Below are 21,408 nucleotides of genomic sequence, written 5' to 3'. Positions count from 1 at the left end.
AGAGCTCTGTAGATAATAGCCCTTGCTGCTCTTCCAAGTTCAATGCTTAGCATCCATAGGCAGCTAACAACCATCTGTAACTAACTCTTCCAGAGGACCCAGTGCCCTCTTCTGGCACACACCTACACTGGCACATGTACGTGTGTGTGTGTGTGTGTGTGTGTGTGTGTGTGTGTGTGTGTGTGTGTACACACATATACACATAATTTAAAATAAAAATAAATGTTTTTCAGGGCTTTGTTTTTTTTAATTATTTGTTCTATTTGTTGAGGTTATAATTACATCATTTCCCCCTTCCCCTCTCCTCCCTCCAAACTTTCCCGTATATCCATCCCCTCCTGGCTATCTTTCAAATTCATGGCCCCTTTTCAGTAATTGTTGGTGTGTGTGTTCCAAAATACATCAATACAACCTACTTGGTCTGAAGGATGCTGTATGTATATTTTCAGGGCTGATCATTTGGTATTGCTTAACTAACTGGTGTAGTCTTCCCTGGGAGAGATGATTTCTACCCATCTTAGCATTCATTGGTTGCCTATAGTTGTTTGTGTAGGGTTGAGGCCTCCTGAACTCTCTCCTGTCCCCATTAGCAAGTCTACTGACGTCGTCCTTTAGGCAGTCATGTTAATGAGACCTTATGGATGTAGCTTCTGACATGACATCCCTAGAAGACAGTCTCACAGCAAACTCCCTGGGCCTCTGGCTCTTACAGTCTTTGCTCAGTCTCTTCTGGAGTGGTCCCTTAGGTGCAAGGAGTTGTGTTGTAGATGTGTGAGCACCCATGCTTCCTTACGGGACCAAGGTCACCTGATATAGCCTCAACGAATTAAAATCTGGCCAGTTGGAGGGGCCACAGCACAACTGAGCCTGTGACAATTTTATTGAGAGCAATCAGACTTTTTATACCTTTATCAGAAACAGAATATAATGACAATTGCCAGGATCATACAGCTGTAGTTGCCAGGATACAGTGACGTTTGCAAGTCATACAGGGTACACAAGGTTAATGTCTAAGATCAATTGTCCTGTCAAGCCTTCATGCTTCCTTGACTACTAAGGGAATGTACAGAGAAACACAAAGCAGTGCTTTGCTGTCAGCAGGAGTACATTGGTCTCCCAGGAACTGGAAGATACATTGTGCTCCAGGAGCCACAGACTCTAACCTGAAAACCCTGTGATGCATGCCTCTCGAGGCAGCTAGGCCAGGCCAGCTCCATGGTTCCCTGTATAGATGTGTCCATTGGGACTGAGCTCCACACTCTGAACTTCGATTGGTTGTGGTTTTCTGTAATTGTCTCCGTCTGTTGAGAAGTGTCCTTGACGAGGGGTGAGGACTACATTCATCTGTGGGTGTAAGGACAAACGTTAGAATGTAGCCAGCGATATGCTGGTTTGGTGAAGTGGTGGTGGTAGGTTCTTCTCCAAGATCCATGAATTAACTATCCCTGGGTACTTGGTAAGTTTTCCAGTATCAGGCATGATTTCCTACTTGTTGAGGAGGTCTTACGTCCGATTAGACAGCTGTTGGTTACTACCCAGGTATACATGTCTGTCACTCCTGCGCCCTGAGGGTAATTGTGTCATGTGGCCCTTGGTAATAGGTGTCAGAGCTGGGTGAGACTATTGGTTGCTTCTAACCCTTAGAAACTTGCATGCTACCGCATGGTATCCTGAGAGCAAGTCCTCAAGGAGGCGGCATTTGGGTCAGTTCAAGTTCAGGAGCCTATGGGCCTGGTGTGTGAAGTACATGGAAATTCAGCTAAGGAAATCAAAACCAACACGCTTTAATTAATGGTAATACAGGGCTGGAGAGATGAACCAGCCAGTAAGATTGCATATTGTTTTTCCAGGTGACCAAAGTTTGGTTCCTGGCACCCACTTCAGGCTTCTCACAAGTTCCTGTGCCACCTCAGGAGATCCAGCACCTTCTGGACTCTGTGGGCACCAAACTTACCACTGCATATGTGCACTCATGTGTACACACACACACACACACACACACACACACACACAAGCCTTAAAATATGTTTTTAATCTCTAATCTTAAAAGAAAAAAGGAAAGATGTTAGAGACAGTTTGGGCATCCTTAGCTCAAGGTAATAGAGCTCAAGGTAGTAAGAATCTTATTCACAAAAGATTCAAGGTGACAGACATGCTCAGCTTTTGTCCCAACGTTTAAACTGAAAATAAAGGAAAGGATACTGTGAAGCTACATTAATAAATTTGCCCCTAAAACACATATGTACTTATGGTAGAGGTTTAGATAATTATCCAAGTAAGTTTTATCAAATTATATTACTATTACTTACTTTTATTTATTATTACTTTTATTATCAGGACCTGGAAGACATCTACCAGGTGTTCATTTTTCTCTTTGACCTACATTCTCTACAGATGTGTGCATAGGCTTTGCCCTTGGAAATCACTACACATCTAAATACTACGGCAGTCAGCTCTCCTCTGCAGAGGGGAGCATCAGCTCCTTCGGTAGCCGTGGTGAGTTCCTTCAACTCTTCAATCCTCTTGAAGTCTTCCCTCTCTTTGTGATCACTAGCAACATCATGGGCATGCTCAGTGCTGGCTGCTAAGGGAGGCACCCATCTTCATGGGTAAGCTCACTAAATGCTCAACAAATGGTAGCTAGAAGTCAAAATTAATTCCTTAAAAGTGATAAACATTTAATGTTTTTTTTTTTTTATCACACAAAACCCTTAAATGACCAAAGCATCATTTTTGCTTCATTTTAAAGACTTGACTCAGCTGAGCGGTGGTGGCGCATGCCTTTAATCCCAGCACTTGGGAGGCAGAGGCAGGCGGATCTCTGAGTTTGAGGCCTGCCTGGTCTACAGAGTGAGTTCCAGGACAGCCAGGACTGTTTCACAAAGAAACCCTGTCTTGAAAAACCAAAAAAAAAAAAAAAAAAAAAAAAAGACTTGACTCCCGGGCCGAGGAAATAAATGTCGTAAAGTGCTTGCCACACAACCGGGAGGACATGAGTTCGGATCCTCAGAACCCATTTAAAAGCTGAATGCAGCCCCATATGTCCATAACTTCAGGGCTGGGGAGGCAGAGACAGGAGGAACCCTGGAGCTTGCTGGCCAGCAATAATAAGCTCCAAGTTCACTAAGGGACCCTGTCTCAAAAGATAAGGTGGACAATGACTGAGGAAGACATTGACATCAACCTCTGTCCTCCACGTCCACACTGTACATACATACATACATACATACCAGCATGCCCACATGCCCACATACATGCACAAACATATGCATAACACACACAAAGATGAAAAGTAAAAGACGGACTCCTCATGTGATTTGTTCATCCTCAGGTATTCTGACTGTGTGGCATTTTCTCCATGTCCTCCTGTGAATTAGAAATACACATCTTTAGTAACCTGTTATTTTCTTTCCATTTTTAAAACACTGCTCAGCGACTTTGATGGCTCCTCCCTTTATCCAAGCTTGGTGGTGCGTGCCTACCATCTCACCATCAGAAAGAATATGGCAGGGATATCACAGCTTGAGGCCAGTCTGGTCTCCATAGTGAGGCCCTGTCTCCAGGAGGGCAAGAGGGTAGGTTAGAAAAGGGGAGAGAGGAGGAGAGGAGGGGAGCAAAGTGTGGAGGGAGGAGGGAAAGGAGGAGGAGGAGGAGGAGGGGAGGGGAGGAAGGGAGAGGAAGGGAGGGGAAGAGAGAAGATAGGAGAGGAGCAACGTGTGAGGGGAGGAGATGACAAGGGAGGAGAACAGAGGGAACAGAGGAGAAGAGGAAAGAAATCCTTGATTTCTGGTTCTGACTTCAAATTTCCATCAAGACTCTGTGGTGGTATTGTGTTCCCCAAAATATTGGGTACCCTAATAAACTTATCTAGGGTCAGAGAACAGAAAAGCCACTAGATACTTAGGATAGGCAGTGGTAGCACACGCCTTTAATCCTAGCATTCCAGAGGCAGAAATCCATCTGTTCGAGGATACAGCCAAGCATGTTGACTCATGCCTTTAATCCCAGAAAGCAAGCCTTTAATCCCAGGGAGTGATGGCAGAAAGCAGAAAGATATATAAGGCGTGAAGACCAGAAACTAGAAGCATTTGGCTGGTTAAGCATTTAGGTTTTGAGCAGCACAGTTCAGCTGAGAGCCATCGGGATATGAGGACTCAGAAGCTTCCAGTCTGAGGAAACAGGACCAGCTGAGAAGTTGGCCAGGTGAGGTTAGCTGTGGCCTGTTCTGTCTTTCTGATCTTCCAGTGTTCACCCCAATAACTGGCTTCAGGTTTGTTTTTATTAATAAGAACTTTTAAGATTCCTGCTACAAGACTCTATCTACATTTTGAAGTAATCAGTTTAGACCGCAGGAATTTTACAAATAAATTCTGAAGTCAGACACTAGATGGCAATGTCTGTAAACTAAGCTCTTTGCGGGGAGTTGGTGTCTGATGGTTTTCTCTGTTCAGGTTTCCTGTGGGGATGGGCTGTTTGTGCTTAGTTTTGACTCTAGTGGGGGTATAAAAATGGATGATTATTTAGGCTGTTCGGATTTTTTATGTTGTTTTAAAAAAATCAAATCATTTTTGAAACAAGATTTTCTCTCTGTGTGTAGCACAAGCTAGTTTGGAATTTACTGCATAACCCAGATTATCCTTGAATTCACAGTCCTCCTACCTAGACTTTCCGAGCACAAGCATCACAAGTGTAGGTCACCAAACCGAGAAAATAATCAAATGTATTTTTATTAGTCAACAAAGAAACCCTACGTTTCATTCTTAAAAGTAAGTTCTTTTTATGTCATGTATAATCATTAATTTTCATATTTAAATATTTTCTCACTTTTTAAAAATAAATTTAATTCATGGCACTTTAAGTAGATTTATTTCTTTGAAATAACTAAGCTTTCTTATTTCAAATCACAGAGGTGCAAAAGTGAAACCAAATGAGATACATAATAGAAAGGCCTGCTTTTTCTTATTTAACGTATTTATATTATGAGAGTTTGGACACAGAGACTAGAAAATAAAATGGAATACTTCTTTGAAACACAATTTTTTTTTTCTTTCGTTTTTCAAGACAGAGTTTCTCTGTGTAACAGCCCTGGCTGTCCAGAACTCACTCTAGACCAGGCTGGCCTCAAACACACAGAGGCCTGCCTCTGCCTCCCGAGTACTGGGATTAAAGGTGTATGCCACCATGCCTGGCTGAAACACAATTATTTTAAGCACATACACCTTGAATTCTGACTCTCCAGAGGTTGAGACAAGAGGACATCAGAGCAAGGCCAGCCTGAACCGGATAGTAAGACATTATATCAACAAATAAAGCAATAAAGTCACTGTTCCATGAATCTTCTATTTTTCTTGGGGAATTAAACTGCCAACTGGCATTTAATCCATAGTAAACATGTAATCAATAAAATATATTTATAATAGTCGAAGAGTTTTCAATATAAGAAGTCATATAGAGTTCTTAGACAAATATGCCAAGCCCAAACTCAGAAATTGACCTTAGGACCTTGGTTAGATTTTTGGGCTTTTCTGTAACACGATTTTATAATAGCTGAAATCATGTTGTCTTCGTCTGTCTTGTGCTGATATAATAAAATACTCCCAGAGAAGGCATTTTGGTTTATAACTTTGAAGGTCCAAGGCACAGTGGCTTCTGAAGAGGACCGCTCATAGCAACACGTGCTGGATGGGGACTTTTAAAGACACTGAGGACAGGAAACAGGAACAACCATACAAGGAGAAGACAGAGGCCAGGGAGGAGGCGGGCTTGCTATTCCTGAGAATTCATTCTCAAAGACGAATCAGTCCTGAGAACTCTGTACCTAGAGATGAGCATGAAGAGTCCCTTCCAAGGCTGGTGTCCTGTCATCCAGTTGTCTCCCACAAAGCTTCACCTCAAAAAGCTTTTCCCACCTCTCAATATTATTATGCCACAGAGCAAGTTTCTAGGATCTGATCCCATGTGGGAACAGACTATAGCAAGCCACAGCTGAGGTTCTTCAGGAAAACAGAGTAAAATGAACTAACGTGAGCAAAGATCTTAAGAATACTCACTGAACTGACAGTATTTGAGGTTTACAAGTTAAAGAAAACACACTGTTGTGTATTTTTAAAAAGATTAACATGTATGCGTTTACACATACAGTTACTATATGTAACGGTCATATTAACACTTTGTGAACGCTACCTCTACCATGTCACCTGTCTAACTTTTTCAGTAGAATGAAGGACCGAGTAATTGTCAGAGGAATCACAGAATTATAAAGATAAGCAGATAAAAGTCTAACAGAAAAAATGGTCTGAAAAACAAAGGGCTTTCTAAATGCATACTTGCTTAAGTTGTTTGTTTTGAGAAAGGATCTCACTGTGTAGACCAGGATGGACTCAAACATACCTGCTTCTGCCTCCCAAGTCACTGTTCGTTTTTTTATTTATTTTTTATTTTTTAAGCAAGCAGGTTAATGTATTAAAGATATCTATAAATAAATCAGAAAATAGTAATTATAAACACAAATGAACTAAGCTCATCAGTTAAGTGCTCAATTGTCCAACTGTATCTTATTAAGTCCAGATAAATAATGTATATTAGTGAAAATATGTGCTTAATAGATACTAGCCAAAAGAAATCTTGATACATATCAATATTAAAATAATTGTTATGGCCCCAAACAAAAACAGACTATCCCAAAACTTTATTATGGGAGTCTGAGTTCACTGAGAAGCTTTATAAATTTGGTGTGATGGTGCATGTCCATAATCCCAGCACTTAGGAGGTAGGTGCAGGAAGACCACAAGTTCAGGGTCATCCGCAGCTACATAGAGAATTTGAGGCCAACCTGGGTTCCGTGAGCTCCTGATTCACAAACACAAAATGAAAGCAGAAATGAAACAACAATGATTTTAATCTTGTATCCATCTGATGAAAATGTCCAAAACTGTCAAGTCATTGACTGATAGAGTTCCAGGAGAAACTGGCAAATATACCATATAAACAGAATTTTCAGTATTTATTCACTCACTTCCTTCAATATCTGTATGCTTCCTTGCTAGGAATCATTATTGGTAGTATACCTGCAGGCTGAATGATAAAAATCCTCAACTCTTTGAAGCTTAGATTATAATGGAGGGACAGAATTATATACAAGTACATAAATACAGTAAAGCCTTACTAAATACACCTAGGATATCATGAATTCTGACACAGAGTAGGTGTTTTCCTCCTGTCTGCCACAAACCCCAATATCTATACTCAATTTTCCCAAACTGGGTCAACAACACTGTGTTATGTACCAAGGAATTCCCAAATATCATTGATACTTTCCTGAAATTCATTTAGAGAACAGCCACCACCAGATGGCGCCAAGCCAAACTTAGGACCACTTTGGACAGTGGAAAAAAAAGTGTTATCAAGATATCAAATTTGTTTTTAAAGTCAAGAAAAAGTAGATCACAGACAACAGTTTGGAAAGAAAGGGGACTTTTTTGCTGTTTTTGGAGACAGGGTCCCTCTGTATAGACCAGGCCTTCCTCTGCCTGCCAAGTGCCGAGATTAAAGAGAGATGATAGCTTATATAAGTATCCTAAACTCAAGTAATAGACACACCTCTTAATAGTGCCACTCCCTTCAAGTTTATGGGGACCAATTACAGTCAAACTACCACAGTATCTCATACCTCTAATCCCAGGACTTTGGAAACTGAGGTAAGAGGTTTCCCATCAGGGGCTAAATAACAAGACCCTGTCTCCAAAAAGGAAAAAAAAAATGGGGGAGACTTGACCAATCAACATCAAAACTAATGATTAATTTATAATAAATAAGGTTTTTGAGCAGAAAAAAATGACAAAACAAAGATACCAGGAAGGTCAAAAAGCATACGAGATGACAGGATTATTAATACCAGCCGGAAACACTGAAATTGAATAGATGGGTTTCTGATTTATAATGAATTCATAATGAATTGTGAAAAGAGATACTCCTCTCATGCAGAGGGAATGATAGAAGTAAAACATCACCATTGGGCAACCTCCATAAAAATAATGCATTGGGACAAAATTGCCAACCTATGCTAAAACTATTGGGTTGAAATTTGGTGAAGAACAGGATAGTCCTATAGCCTCAAGAGATCTCTTTACAGATTATTACAGAGAGGGAAACAGAACCATGAGAGACCTGGAAAACAACCACATAAGCAAAGTTGACATCACTCAAAATGGAGAAAATTGACATTTTATGGTTCCTGGAATGTGGCGCTCAAAAGAACACAACCCCCTGTTAGTGTTCTAGCTAAGTATGAGTCATCTAAATAGAATGGACGAGATAATTTTCTTGTGACGAAGAACTGTATTGAGAGACATTTCATAAAACAGTTCACCAAGACGGTTAAAATTATCAGGAATCGTGGCAGGAGCCTATGGAAGTATTCCAGATCAAAGAAACAAACGGGGCAGCTAAACGTAATGCCTGGTCCTAGACTGGACTCTGTGCTAGGTCGGGGAGGGGCGGGAAAGGGTGAAAAGGGAGGATTATAAAAGACACTGGACAAATGATGAATTTTACAATTTACTATTGATTAGATAGAATAAGCTGTATTAGTGTTAACTTTTCTGACTTTGATAATTGAATATCTTCACTCTTAGAAAATGCAGCTTAAGGATTTGAAGCAAATTTGGATCACAACTCAAATGATCCAGAAATAACATACATAAAAGAGAGAATGAGATGTCGATGTGGCTAAATGATAACTGAACTGGTGAAGGGCCTCCAAGAATGCTTTGAAATGTAATCTAAACCTTTTTAACGCCTTGAATTACTTTGAAATTAAATGCTAAAAATAGGAAGGAAATAAATGAGAAAAAATAAAAATAGTAACCATTTGCTTGCATAATTTTCTCCATAGTTTGCCTCTTTTTCATATGCCAAAAGCCTAAATGAAAAACTTCAACCAAAGGCAAACTGGTAGGAAAAGAAAGAAAAACACATATAGCTGTACCAGTAGAAACTTCTATTTCCTGAGGTAGTGGTGGAATGACGTACATTTATTATTTTATTATGCATACTTATTTGTGTACACATCTAATATTGTATCTTGTAAGAGAAAGAGACTGGGCATAGTGGGCAGGGGTGAATCTCAGGAGCTGTGTGCCCCTGAGGCATCTGGCCTTGAATATGTTTATCTCTCTGTACTTGAGGTTTCTCAGCTGGAAAATGGAATAAACCGGTCCACTGTGTAGTTTTGTTGGAACGCGCTTGGCAACAAGGGCATGTTAAATGGTAATTGTTATTACTGTCTTTTCTCTACCAGGCAGTTCTCCAAAGAAGGCATAAAGAAACATCTACTCCTGTTCACCACAGACAAAACAGGATAGACCAAAGAAAAGATTGCACCCATGTGCAACTTGGTGAACCTAGGTGTTTATTGCGGTGACTTATAGGAACGTGGATGACTCAAAGGCAGGTAGTTACACTGTGGAAGAGTCCCATGCCCAGCTGACATGACTCACAAAAAGCACCCTGCGGAACTGAGGTGGCTAGGTTAGGAAAGAGTCCCTAGCAGCGTGGATGTCTCGAGAAAATGCTGTAACCCCCGAAGAGGCCGAGGGCAACTCTCAGGCACCTACACTACTGAAGACTTCCGCTCCATCAACTGTTTACCTCCGGGAGAGGAAGGACCTGGTAATCCCTGAGGAAAGTTCCTGAGCACCTGGAGCCCCACCTGCCCCAGGAGTCCTGGGAGCACCTGCCCTCCCCCCACAGGAGAATATTAATAGGCTGACCTCTTGATGGTCTTCTGAGGAGGATCATTGCTGTTCTAATTCAAGATGGCAACGGTTACAGCCAGCCCCCAGAAGACCACTGTGTTGTACAGCCACAAAGATAGTGCTTGATGAAAGTGATAAAGGTTTAGAATAATTCTAATAGTCAATTGGTAGGGAAGTTATCTAGAAATAAAATTAATGTAATGTTTGAAATCATCAGATAGTTATAGCACCAAGAAGCTCTATGTATCATTTCCCAACTCACTCCATAGCCTGGAAGGAAGAGACTTGGAAAAAAAAAAACAGACATTTCTATGGAAAGGTCCAGAGGAGTACCCCACAGTAAGAGAATCATGCAGGAAGTACTGCATCAGAAGAGGTGGATTTAACCAGTGAGGGATGCGGTCAAGGGGGTCACCTTTCTTTGCACTCTTTGGGAGCCCACCACTCAGTTTCCAAATAAATACACTGAGGCCTAGTCTTAGTTATGAAAGCCCAGCCTCTGTTACTAGAAAACACAGTGCTTTTCTCCTGAGCAAATTCCCTGTTCTAGTCACATCGGTAAATGCAGTTTAGCTTAACTTGTTTCTAGCCGGCTTTTCTAACTTAATTATCCTGTTTCTCTTTAACTATGTTTTGTCTCTGGGCTTTTTACCTTTCTGTATTCTATATATTTTTCTTTCCTTCTTACTCACTGGCTGGCTCGGTGGCTGGGTGGCTGGGTGGCTGGCTGGCTGGCTGGCTGGCTGGCTGGCTGTGTGTCTGGGTGGCTGGGTGGCTGGGTGGCTGGCCCCTGGCATCCTCCTTTCCTTCTCCTGTTCTCACTCCTCCCTCTTCTCTAGATTTCTCCTCCTATTTATCCTCTCTGCCTGCCAGCCCCACCTATCTTTTCTCCTGCCTAGCTATTGGCCATTCAGTTCTTTATTAGACCCAAATCAGGTATTTGGGGCAGGCAAAGTAACACAGCTTTACAGAGTTAAACAAATGCAACATAAAAGAATGCATCACATCTTTCTATCATTAAACAAATATTCCACAGCATAAATGAATGTAACACATCTTAAACTAATATTTCACAATAGTTGGGTGCTAATTTCCTAGATTAACTAGAGGAGTGTCTCAAAGCATGCCTGACAGGATCATTTTCTACCATAGAGTAAGTGAATCCATTTTAGCATGAAGGAAAAAAAAAATGAACCTTATATGTGCCCACCTTGCTTAAATAATTTCCCTATAGTTTATTTACTTTAGGTTTTTATTATATAAAACAAAATTTTTAAAAGCTCATCTCTCATCGAGAGAGAGAGAGAGAGAGAGAGAGAGAGAAAGAGAGAGAGAGAGAGAATATTGTGCCCATGTCATGAGACCCCTAAGCAAGACCACTACAGACCCAATATCCGATGCAAAACACACAGGGATTTATTGATTACAAGTAAGCCCGGGCTTGGTCTGTGTCCAACACTCTGACACAGCGGGTGAAGGAGTATGGCCCTGAGCTCTGGGGGTGAGGGGTTTTTAAAGGGAAAAACAGCAAGCAGGGTGGTACAAGCCTTTGTGTCATATGATTGGGTGAGGGTGTGTAACCTCTGAATTTACTGGTTGGGAGTTACAGTTATCTTTTGTTCATGACCCTCCCAGAAACTGCTTGCTCAAGTCTCAGGAAACTGAAATTGAGGCCTGATCTCTGAGAGAAGACCGAGCAGCCTGTTTTGGCGTCTGCTTGGTCCTTTCAAGAGCAGTCATTCAAGGATAGTTTTCTGTCAGGGATATAGAAGAACTGACTGAACATTTAGTCTTTCTGAATCAACTGTCTTATGAAATTGGAGGTTCACAGACAGCTAACCTGAGCTGGCTGAACTTAAGACAGTACGGACAGAAGAGCAAATCTGACAACAGTAAAGAACATAAGCAAGACCAGCTGTTCGGCATTGCAGAACCCAAGCATTTTCCCCTGGGCATAGAGTAGAGGCAACCTATCTATCCCAAACGCTAGGAATGATTGCTGATGAACTACTGTGCTAGTCACAGCTGTGTGGGAAACATTGGCGGTCACTTGTTTCAGTTTTTTGTTTGTTTGTTTGTTTTGGGTTTTTTTGAGACAGGGTTTCTCTGTGTAGTTTTGGTGCCTTCCCGGATCTCACTCTGTAGACCAGGCTAGCCTCAAACTCACAGAGATCCTCCTGGCTCTGCCTCCCAAGTGCTGGGATTAAAGGCGTGCGCCACCGCCACCCAGCTCAGTTTTTAATTTCATCAGTATTGGTGATTTATATTCAATATCAACTGTGCACCATCTTGTGTCATATCACTGTGATGAGTACTACCTAACACAATACTATATCACTGTGATGAGTACTACCTAATACAGTACTGCCCCTCCTTTGTCCTTTGTCGCTTTCCATATACAAGTGGAGGCAAATCAGAGATGATGGCAGGTAGTACAGCGGGGCTTGTAAGGAAATTCATTATCAAATCCTTAGAGTTACATGTGTAAGAATTAAACACCCAACCATTGTCCTGTGTTGACTCTAAGAGCTTTGCCTCAGGTCATATGCTCTGCAGATGTTGGACTCTGCAGACCCCTCATAGCACTAGAATAAGTGTCCTGAGAGATGTAATGATAGAGGGGTGGCAGGTAGAGTGGGGGATGGTGCTCAGAGCCATGAATGCTGCATTTGAGTCTATAGGACAGGCTGCTGAGGAGGAGGCATTAGTAACAGCAGGTAGTTTTCGAGGAAAGGATTAAAAAGTCACTGTGCGGCTGGAGAGCTGGCTCAGTGGTTAAGAGGATGCACTGCTCTTGTGCAGGACCCAAGTTCAGTTCCCTTAACAGGTGGCTTACAACTCATCATAGTTCCAGAGCCAAGGATCTGATACCTCTACTCTCCACTGGCACTAGCAGTCACATGTACGTGCCCACACACAGACACACATAATTAAAAATAAATATTTTTTAAAAGTCACTTTGTGGCTGGGTGGTAGTACATGCCTTTAATCCCAGCACTCGGGAGGCAGAGGTCAGGCAGATCTATTAATTTGAGGCGAGCCTGGTCTACAAAGGGAGTTCCAGGACAGTCAGAGCTACACAGAGAAACCCTGTCTCAAAAAGCCACAAAGAAAAAAAAAAAAAGGCACTTGTTATCAACTAAAAAGATCACATGTCCAAAAGCATCTCAAAGAATGAAAATTCATCTCTCTTCCATTCCCATATTAATGAAAACAGAGATAATGTCTCAGTTCACTAATTCTATTTTGGGCAAATTATCTTTAAGAAACAAACGTAACAGTACCAGATAAAGGAAGATGTTAGTGCAATACCACCACAAGACTGTCAATATTTGAAGTGGGGACTCCTGATTCACATGGTGAACTGAATAGATGGACCACTTCCCTTCTCTCTTAAATGCCTATTAAAATGATGATAATAACAATAATACTGAAAAATAAACATGCCTAAAAGACCAGAAGAACAGGAGAAAATACACAGCATGTGAGACAATGCGCATGTGTTGTGGAGCAGGAGCTAGTTACTCAGCACTGAGGGAGAAGGAAGCTAGAAAGACCCGTGAGCCAGGCCTGCAGGAAGGGAGTTCGAAGTCGTCCATGAGAGGAGTGTTGGAGATGCTGCCAAAGAGGCAGAGAGCCTCTGAAGAGCACAGCGTCGTCTTCCAAACGCCCAGGCTGCAGATTCTTTCCTTACAGTACAAGAACCAGACAGAGGCAGGAACAAGACAGCAACATTTCCCTAAGCAGCAACTGGAGAAATGCATACCCCTGACTTAGCCACTTACTCTCTGAAAAGTCTATCCTCACGGGATCATTTTAGAAATGTGTAGATTGCACGTATCATGTTTCTCTTTGCTGGATCATCTAAGGGAAAAAATCTGGAGCAGACCTAAATTACCAACCATAGGGTGAGAGCAGATAGAGTGTTATATCACTCAATGTATTAGACAGCTACTTATAATAATAAGTTGACATGGAAGATGGCCATGACAAATCAATGAACAGTAAAGTCAGAGAAGAAAAATAAACTTTAGGTAGACATTTTACAGGAGAAATATTATGTATGTGTGTATGCTTTTTCTTTCTCTCTCTGTGTGTGACAGTACTGAGAACTAAACCTAGGGGCTTTGCACATGCCAGGAAGGTGATCTATCATGATCTGACCCCTGACCCTTTTTCTACTTTTGAGTTTGAGACAGAGTCATGCTAAGTTGCCCAGGTTAGCTTGGAATTCACTGTGTAGCTTAGGTAAGCTTTGGAATTGCAATCCTCCTGTCCAGTTGGAATTACAGGCCTGCACCACCAGGCCTGATCTATATGTGTGTATTTATAATAGGCATGCATAATTTATAATTATTTCAGAATACACATTTTATTATTTAATACTTTTTTATTAATCTTTGTACAATATTTTTGATCATGTTTCCCCTCCCCCAACTCACCACAGGTCCTCTTCACCTCGCTACCCACCCAATTCCATGTTCTTCCTCTTTCTCTCCTCTCTTAAAAAAAATGAAAATCAAAACAAGCAAAAAGCCAAAAATTGAGACCAAAAGAAGTCAAAACAAAACAAAAAGTACACACTTGAATACATACACATACACACACACACACATACATACATACATACACATACACACCATGGAGCTCATTTTGTGTTGGCCTGGGGCTTGCCCTAGAGTATGGCTGATTTACCCAGTGACACTACACTGAAGAAACCTGGTTTTCCCTTTGCCAGAAGGCATCAATTTCAAATAGCTTCTTGGTCAGAGAGAGAACCCTGTGTCCATTCTCCCCTCTCAGTGCTAGGACCCTGTCAGACTTGTGCCTGTGCAGGTCTGTACAGGCTGCCTTAGTCTCTGCCAGTTCATGTGTGTGTCCGTCCTGTTGTTTCTGGAAGACACTGTTCCCTTGGAGTCATCAACCACATCTGGCTGTTACAATCTTCCCACCTTCTCTTCTGCATAGATCCCTGAGCCTTGAGGAGAGGCCTTTGATGAAGACATCCCATTTAGAACTGTGCTCATGAAGTGCCCCGAAGTCTCCCACTCTCTGCACATTGTCCAGTTATGGGTCTTCTCTGTTAATTACTACCTACTGCAAGAAGAACCTTCTCTGATGAGGGTTTAGCAGGAAGCACTGATCTATGAATATGGTAATGTCATTAGGAGTCATTGTATTGCTATGTTCCTTTGTCAGAACACTAACAGTAGGTTTTCCCTGAGGCCCATCCCCTACCTAGTCTTGGTTTCCTTGGCTTCCACTTTAGCAGTCTCAGGTATGTGTCCCATCTCACCCAATCAAAAAGTAACTGCATACTCCCATAACATCTGTGCCACTATTATACCAGTATATCTTGCCGGCAGGTCACTATTATAGGTTTCAGGGTTTCTATCTGAGTGATACTGATTATCTTTCTCCTCCAACAGTGTACAGAGTAACTTCTAGCAGCATGAATTCTAGTCAGAAGAGGTGAAGCTTCTAGGTCAGCAGCAGCTCAACTTTTCCATGTTTGATGACATAAATAAGTGTTGTTTTCAGCAAAAAGGCCTTGAGCATCAGGGTATGGGGAGAAACAGAGCTTGTGGTGTTTGGGGAAGGGGTGTAGTGATACATTGTGTCCCCCAATATATTGTGTACCCTAATAAAACTTACCTAGGGTCAGAGAACAGAACAGCCACTAGATTAGACATAGAGGCCAGACAGTGGTGGCACACACCCTTAATCCTGGCATTCCAGAGGCAGAGATCCATCTGGATCTCTGTGAGTTCAAGGCCACACTGGAAACAGAGCCAGGCATGATGGCACATACTTTTAATCCCAGGATTTGAGATCTCGTGTCTTACTTGGGAAAGACATATGCCTTTAATACCAGGAAGTGATGGCAGGAAGCAGAAAGGTGTACAAGGCGTGAGGACCAGGAACTAGAGGTTTTTAAGCGTTTAGGCTTTTAAGTAGTTCAGTTGAGATTCATTCGGGTAAAGACTCAGAAGCTTTCAGTCTGAGGAACAGGATCGGCTGAGGAGTTGGTAAGGTGAGGTTGGGTGTGGCTTGTTCTGTCTCTCTGATCTCTCAGCTATCACCCCAATATTGGGCTCTGGGTTTTTTATTATAAGACCTTTTAAAATTTGTGTTACAGACCCCTCTGACCAATGACTTAAGGATATTCCTCTGCTGGCACTGGAGGTTTTACTTGGTGGCATAAGATGTCTAGTTGGTCCAGGCGGTGGTGGCGCACACCTTTAATCCCAGCACTCAGGAAGCAGAGGCAGGCAGATCTCTGTGAGTTTGAGGCCACCTGGTCTACAGAGTGAGTTCCAGGACAGCCAGAGCTGTTACACAGAGAAACCCTGTCTCAAAAAACAAAACCAAACAAACAAAAAAAGATGTCTAGTTGGGGTATTGTACAGTGACCCCATTTAAATATCTTTGACATATCTATTTTAGGACACTTCTACAGTAGTAGGTTCCCATGTGGCTTTTCAAAAGGCCTTTAGGGTTAGTTAATTGTTCCTCCCAATACTCTCTCTTTCACCCTGGCCTCCCATCTCCTGCCCAGTTCATCTTTTTATTCTAGTTATTATCTAGTATATAAAATATATAAACTCCTTTTTTTCTTTTGACGGAGTCTCATGTACTCCAGACTGGCCTCACACTCACCCTCCAGCCCAGGATAATCTTGAACTTCTGGTTCTTCCCTCTACTTCCCAAGTGTGGGGATTACAAGTGTGTGGCACTACACTTGGCTTACTTACACAGTGCTGGGGGATTGACCTAAGGCCTCATGTGTGCTTCACAAGCACTCTACTAAATGAGCTCCAACCCCTGCCCCGATCAGCTCTTGATAGGAAACAGTGTAAAGTCAGGCAGGGAGAGAAACTCACTGTTCACTTTTTCTGCCTCAGTATTGCCTGGCAAGGCACAGCTACGTTGCTATTGTTTGTTTTTTGTTTTGTTTTTTAAACAGAAAAAGTATAAGTCCTATGAGCAAAACTCTTGAGGGAATTGTTGCTCATCTCCAAAGACCCCCACACTAGCAGCGCCAGATCATCAGGAGACTCAGCAGCCCAGCCAGGAGTCAGCTCTCGAGGAAAAATGGAGTGCAGTGTTCTCTGAGGTCGACCGCATCCTGGATTCAGTGTGTTCCTTAAGAATGAGAACTGTGTGTTGTTCCAGTCTGGCAATGCTCTATGTAAGCAGGGGTGAAAAGAGCGATCAAAACTCTAGCCTTTTCCAGCTTCTCCCTTCTCAGGATTTTACAGATAGGCAGAAGTCTCTAAGAATCACCATAGTCATCTTGACCTCTCAAGTTAGATTTTGTGGCATTTTTTAAAAAAATATTCTATTACTTTATAGAAATTAGAATGTAAACAAAGACACAATCAAATTCCTAACTTAAAGTTTTTGTTAAAATTTTTAGAAAAGTATGAAATAAATGGAAGTATATAGTAAGATTTCTGAATATTGAGAGTCAAATAATGCTTTGTTGTAAGGTTAGGCCTCTGAATTCTATGCCCTAGATGCCAGAAGCAACTCCCCATCCCATATGACAACCAAAAGATATCTTCTGACATTGCCCAATATCCCTTGGAGGACAAAAGGGGCCCATGTTGGGAACAAATTGTAATGGAATAATATTCAGCTGCCAAAGAATGGATTATTTCTATATGCATTTATAAAACAATTTTTAAGATAAAACAATAAATAAACAGTGAAAAATAGAAAATTGCATGTACATTATTTTATGCCAATATTGTAATGATTAAAAGCCTGGGCTTTGGAGCTGAGTTGCCTGGAATAAAATCTTGGCTCTTTCAAACCAGTTAGGTGGGTTGCTTAGACAGTTACTAGATTCCTTTGTCTAAAAGGATTTATGATTAAGGACATTGGATAAATCTGGTGTGAGGATTATGTGAGATGACTTGGGTAAAGTCCCCAGGAGAGTGTCTAGCATAGATGTTATAGTGTGTTACCGTCATACTTTATCATCACATGTGAATGTGTCTCATCACATTGTTCATAGAATATCTCTGGAAAGACACGTCACAGAAATGATATCCAGGCAATGGAATGGCTGAGTGAGTAGGGGACATGTATGCTATATTGGATACTCTTTGGTACAGTTTGAGTTTTTCTAGTATTAACTATTCAGACAATTTAAAAAAGATACTTTGGCTTAAAGAAGGTGTATAAGCCTACATTCCTTTGTAAATGCACTTTGAAATTTATGAGTGGCTATTTCGCTCTATTACTAGTATAACGCAAAGGTGCTTATTGGTAGAGAACAACTAACAGCCAATTGTGTTTTATTCCCAGTCACTTTTTCTTACTGGATAAATATTTTGTTTTGGATTGAGCTCAATGTTCACAGAAATAAGTAGACAAACTTTCAATTGGCTCAGAAGAACGTATAGCCTATGATGTGGAGTATGTGCTTATTTGGATTTGAGTGTGTCTCATCAATGTAAATATCTACACAAACATAATTCTAATCGACAGATGCTGGAACTGAGTTTAGTATGGCGTGGTAGCAGTTTATCAGCACACCCAGCATTAAGAGTGACAGGGAGACATTGTTAATCCCACAGGTCAAGAATAAGACCTGTACCACAATTTAAAGCCAAATTCGAAGCACACTTTAATTAAATACTGGCCAGGCTGATGGACTTTCTGGCCAGGTCCATCTCTGGTTTCTCAGAAAAATGGCCCCAAGTCATGGTTTGCAGAGGCTTAAGTATTTCCCATCAGGTCCACTCAGGGGCAAGCATACATCCTGATGTATTTCCTGCTTGTGAACCTCCCGCCCACATGTGATCAAGCACATGGGTGCAGATGAGTCAAACATGTTCAGGGGAGTGAAAACATGTGGCTTATTATCTCCCATAAACAATAGACTCCAGCATTTCAGGAACTATCTGTCCTTGGGCAAGGGGCTTGCAGATCAGAGGCATTTTTGTTTCATGGATCTCTTAGGTATAGTAATTAAAACTTAAAATGTAAGTTTGGTTCTTACAACATCTATTTGACAGTGTTTATAACTACAAGAGCATTCTCAGGAATTACAAGAAAAAAAAACCAAGGATTAAAAACCACAGGGACTCCTTAAGGACACTCAGTAAGTCCTCTATCCTGTGGAAGAATGAAAGTTCATGGGGAGATCTGGGTCTCTGTCCAGGATATAAGAAGTTTAGTTTTGGAAAACAGCAGGAGAGAGACCTTGGTGGGTTGGAGCCAAGGTGACCCATGGCAAGTAAGACAGAGACACGCCATGCAGACAGTGCTCACATGGCGAGCTTTATTAGTGGTAAAGGGGGAATGGAGAGGAAAAGGAAGTGCAGAGCTGCCTTGTAGGAAAAGAGAGAGAGTGCGCAAGGGGGAGGCTGAGTAGAAAAGAGAGAGAAGGTGGGCAGGACCCCACCTTTTATGAGGGGACTTCAAGCATGGGCAGAGAGACCACGTAGCAATGAGTGCATGACACAGTCAGGAACTTGAGCGAGCCAAGGTACTGCTGTGTATTGGCCAGGTCCCCAGGGAGCTTTTATCTATGTTAATCTCACCACAGTGGACATCAAGTCCTTAATAATAAGCCCCAGCCAGGTAATCATTTTTCTCAAGCTTGCTTCTTTGGAGGATGGTGTTTTGTCTGACTTCCATCATTTCCTAGAATTGTGCATGAGGCTCTTCATGATCTGACCTCCACCTTCCTTTCCAGTCTTTGATTTTAAGATTTAATTCTTCCTTTTCCCTAAATTCTATTCTCCCTGCCCTGTTTCCTTGGTATTTTTGTTCACCTCACCAGCACAGTCCCCTCTTCCCAGGCCTTCTTACTTACACACGGCCTGTCCTGCCTCAGGTCTCGGCAGATACAGGCCACAACCTCCAAGGAACACCTCCATCACACCCCATGAGGAATGTTCTGAGACCCCGAAACACAGCACAGGTATCTCGGCGGGCTTCAAGAAGGTCCACCCCTCCTTAGTGTTCCAGCTTGAAAATAAGCACTGGTTTACAGCTTTCTTCCTGTTAGAAACTGGCCTCCCCTCTTGGGCGCAGTGTTCAAGTTTTAGTGATGGGGTTACCATTCCTCAGCATGACTCCTGGCTCATATGTGTATGTGTAACTGTCCCACGGCTGTGTTAGAAAAGTCCCAGCAGGGTGTGATGGGGTGTATACATGTATAATCCCGGTACTCAGGAGGATGAGGTAGGAAGATGGGGAGCTGGAGGGCAGCCCGGGCTACACAGGAAGCCCTGTCTCAAAGATACCACAACAAACAAACAAAACCCCAGGTGTTCTGTGGGTAGAAAGAAGGTTCAAGGATTATTTGTCAACGTGGTTAAGTACACGTTATCTGAAAGGCTTAGGAAATGGCCAGAAGTATTTCAAATTTCTATTTTTCTTTTGAAATTTTTGTTAACACACCTTTAATCCCAGCACTCGGGAGGCAGAGCCAGGTGGATCTCTGTGAGTTTGAGGCCAGCCTGGTCTACAGAGCGAGATCCAGGACAGGCAGTTTCTTGTATGGCTTAGTTTATACATATATAATATAATAATAGAATGTTTGGTTGCTTAGACCAAAGTCCCCATTCCATTAGGGTCTTGAAGAAAGCTCCAGCTTGCTTAAAAGGGAGACATTCCTATCTGTGGCAGAAGGAATTTGGGGCCCTCCCTTAACGTAAGACTGGTACCTGTTAACTTGTCAAGGTCAATGCTTCCTTAACCCCTGATCATGAGCCACACCCCAGCTCACATGCCTATTTTCTCCCATTTAATCCTATATGCAACTATAGAATATAAAAGGTATATTCTTTTTCAATAAATACACAGGCAGCCATCTGAAAGTTTTCCTGTGCCCCACCCAGTCTGCAGCCACTCAGACCCAAGTAAACACACAGAGGCTTATATTAATTAAAACTGCTCGGCCATTAGCTCAGGCTCACTACTGACTAGCTCTTGCACTTAAACTCAGCCCATTTCTGTTCATCTATATGTGACCACATCTTCTGTGGCTTTACCTGTGTGCCATTACATGCTGTTTGTTCCCTGGATGGGCGGGCTGACGTCTCCTGACTCAGCCTTCCTCTTCCCAGAATTTTCCTTGTCTTCTTATCCCGCCTATATTTCCTGCCTGACTACTGGCCAATCAGCATTTCATTAAACCAGTGTACAAAAGCATTATCCCACAGCAGCCATCCCAATTCACCCTCAGATTGTGTCAGTCTCCTCCTGCTCTCAGCCAACTCTCCCTTCTGTTCAGACAATGAAGATCCTCTACCCCTCATCTCTGTTACGAGAGTCTTCAGAGTCCTTCCACCGTGGAAGAGAGATGTGTGTTCAGGCAGCCTCCTTGGACACTGTATAAGCAAGGCATTAGCTGCCTCAGTGAGAGGGACAGCTGGACTTAGAAATTCCTGGCAAGAATGGCCCGAGTGTTTTAGGTTAATCAGCTATTCCACATCCCACCCTGCCCCTTCCCTTTACACCTATGGCACTGGGATCTTCAGACACTAAAAAAAAATTGGTGTATCACTGACTGTAGAGGGGCCCAAAACAGCTTGACCACACAGCTGCCATGACAGGCTTAGAGGCCCAGACACAGTTTCTGTGACAGGCTTACTGGCAGGCAACACTCAGACCCAGAAAAAGCCATAAG

At 42.2% G+C, this 21,408-nt stretch overlaps 1 long non-coding RNA gene across 2 annotated transcripts in view; it reads right to left on the bottom strand.

Annotated features, from left to right (window-relative positions):
- Positions 1–907: 907 nt before the first annotated feature.
- Positions 908–21,408, bottom strand: part of LOC128106012 (uncharacterized) — a 54,340-nt gene continuing 33,839 nt past the window's right edge. For both annotated transcript variants that reach the window (XR_008216566.1, XR_008216564.1), the window contains exons 4-5: positions 3,306–3,366; positions 908–1,344 (exon numbers count right to left, since the gene is read on the bottom strand). This is a non-coding gene — a long non-coding RNA (uncharacterized LOC128106012). The remainder of the gene's footprint in view (positions 1,345–3,305; positions 3,367–21,408) is intronic.

The sequence above is a fragment of the Peromyscus californicus genome, unplaced genomic scaffold, assembly GCF_007827085.1.
Source record: "Peromyscus californicus insignis strain IS unplaced genomic scaffold, ASM782708v3 Scaffold_9__1_contigs__length_137607984, whole genome shotgun sequence".
NCBI lineage: Eukaryota > Metazoa > Chordata > Mammalia > Rodentia > Cricetidae > Peromyscus > Peromyscus californicus.
The sequence above is the reverse complement of the archived record's forward strand: the minus strand, read 5'-3'. Positions and strand labels throughout refer to the sequence as shown.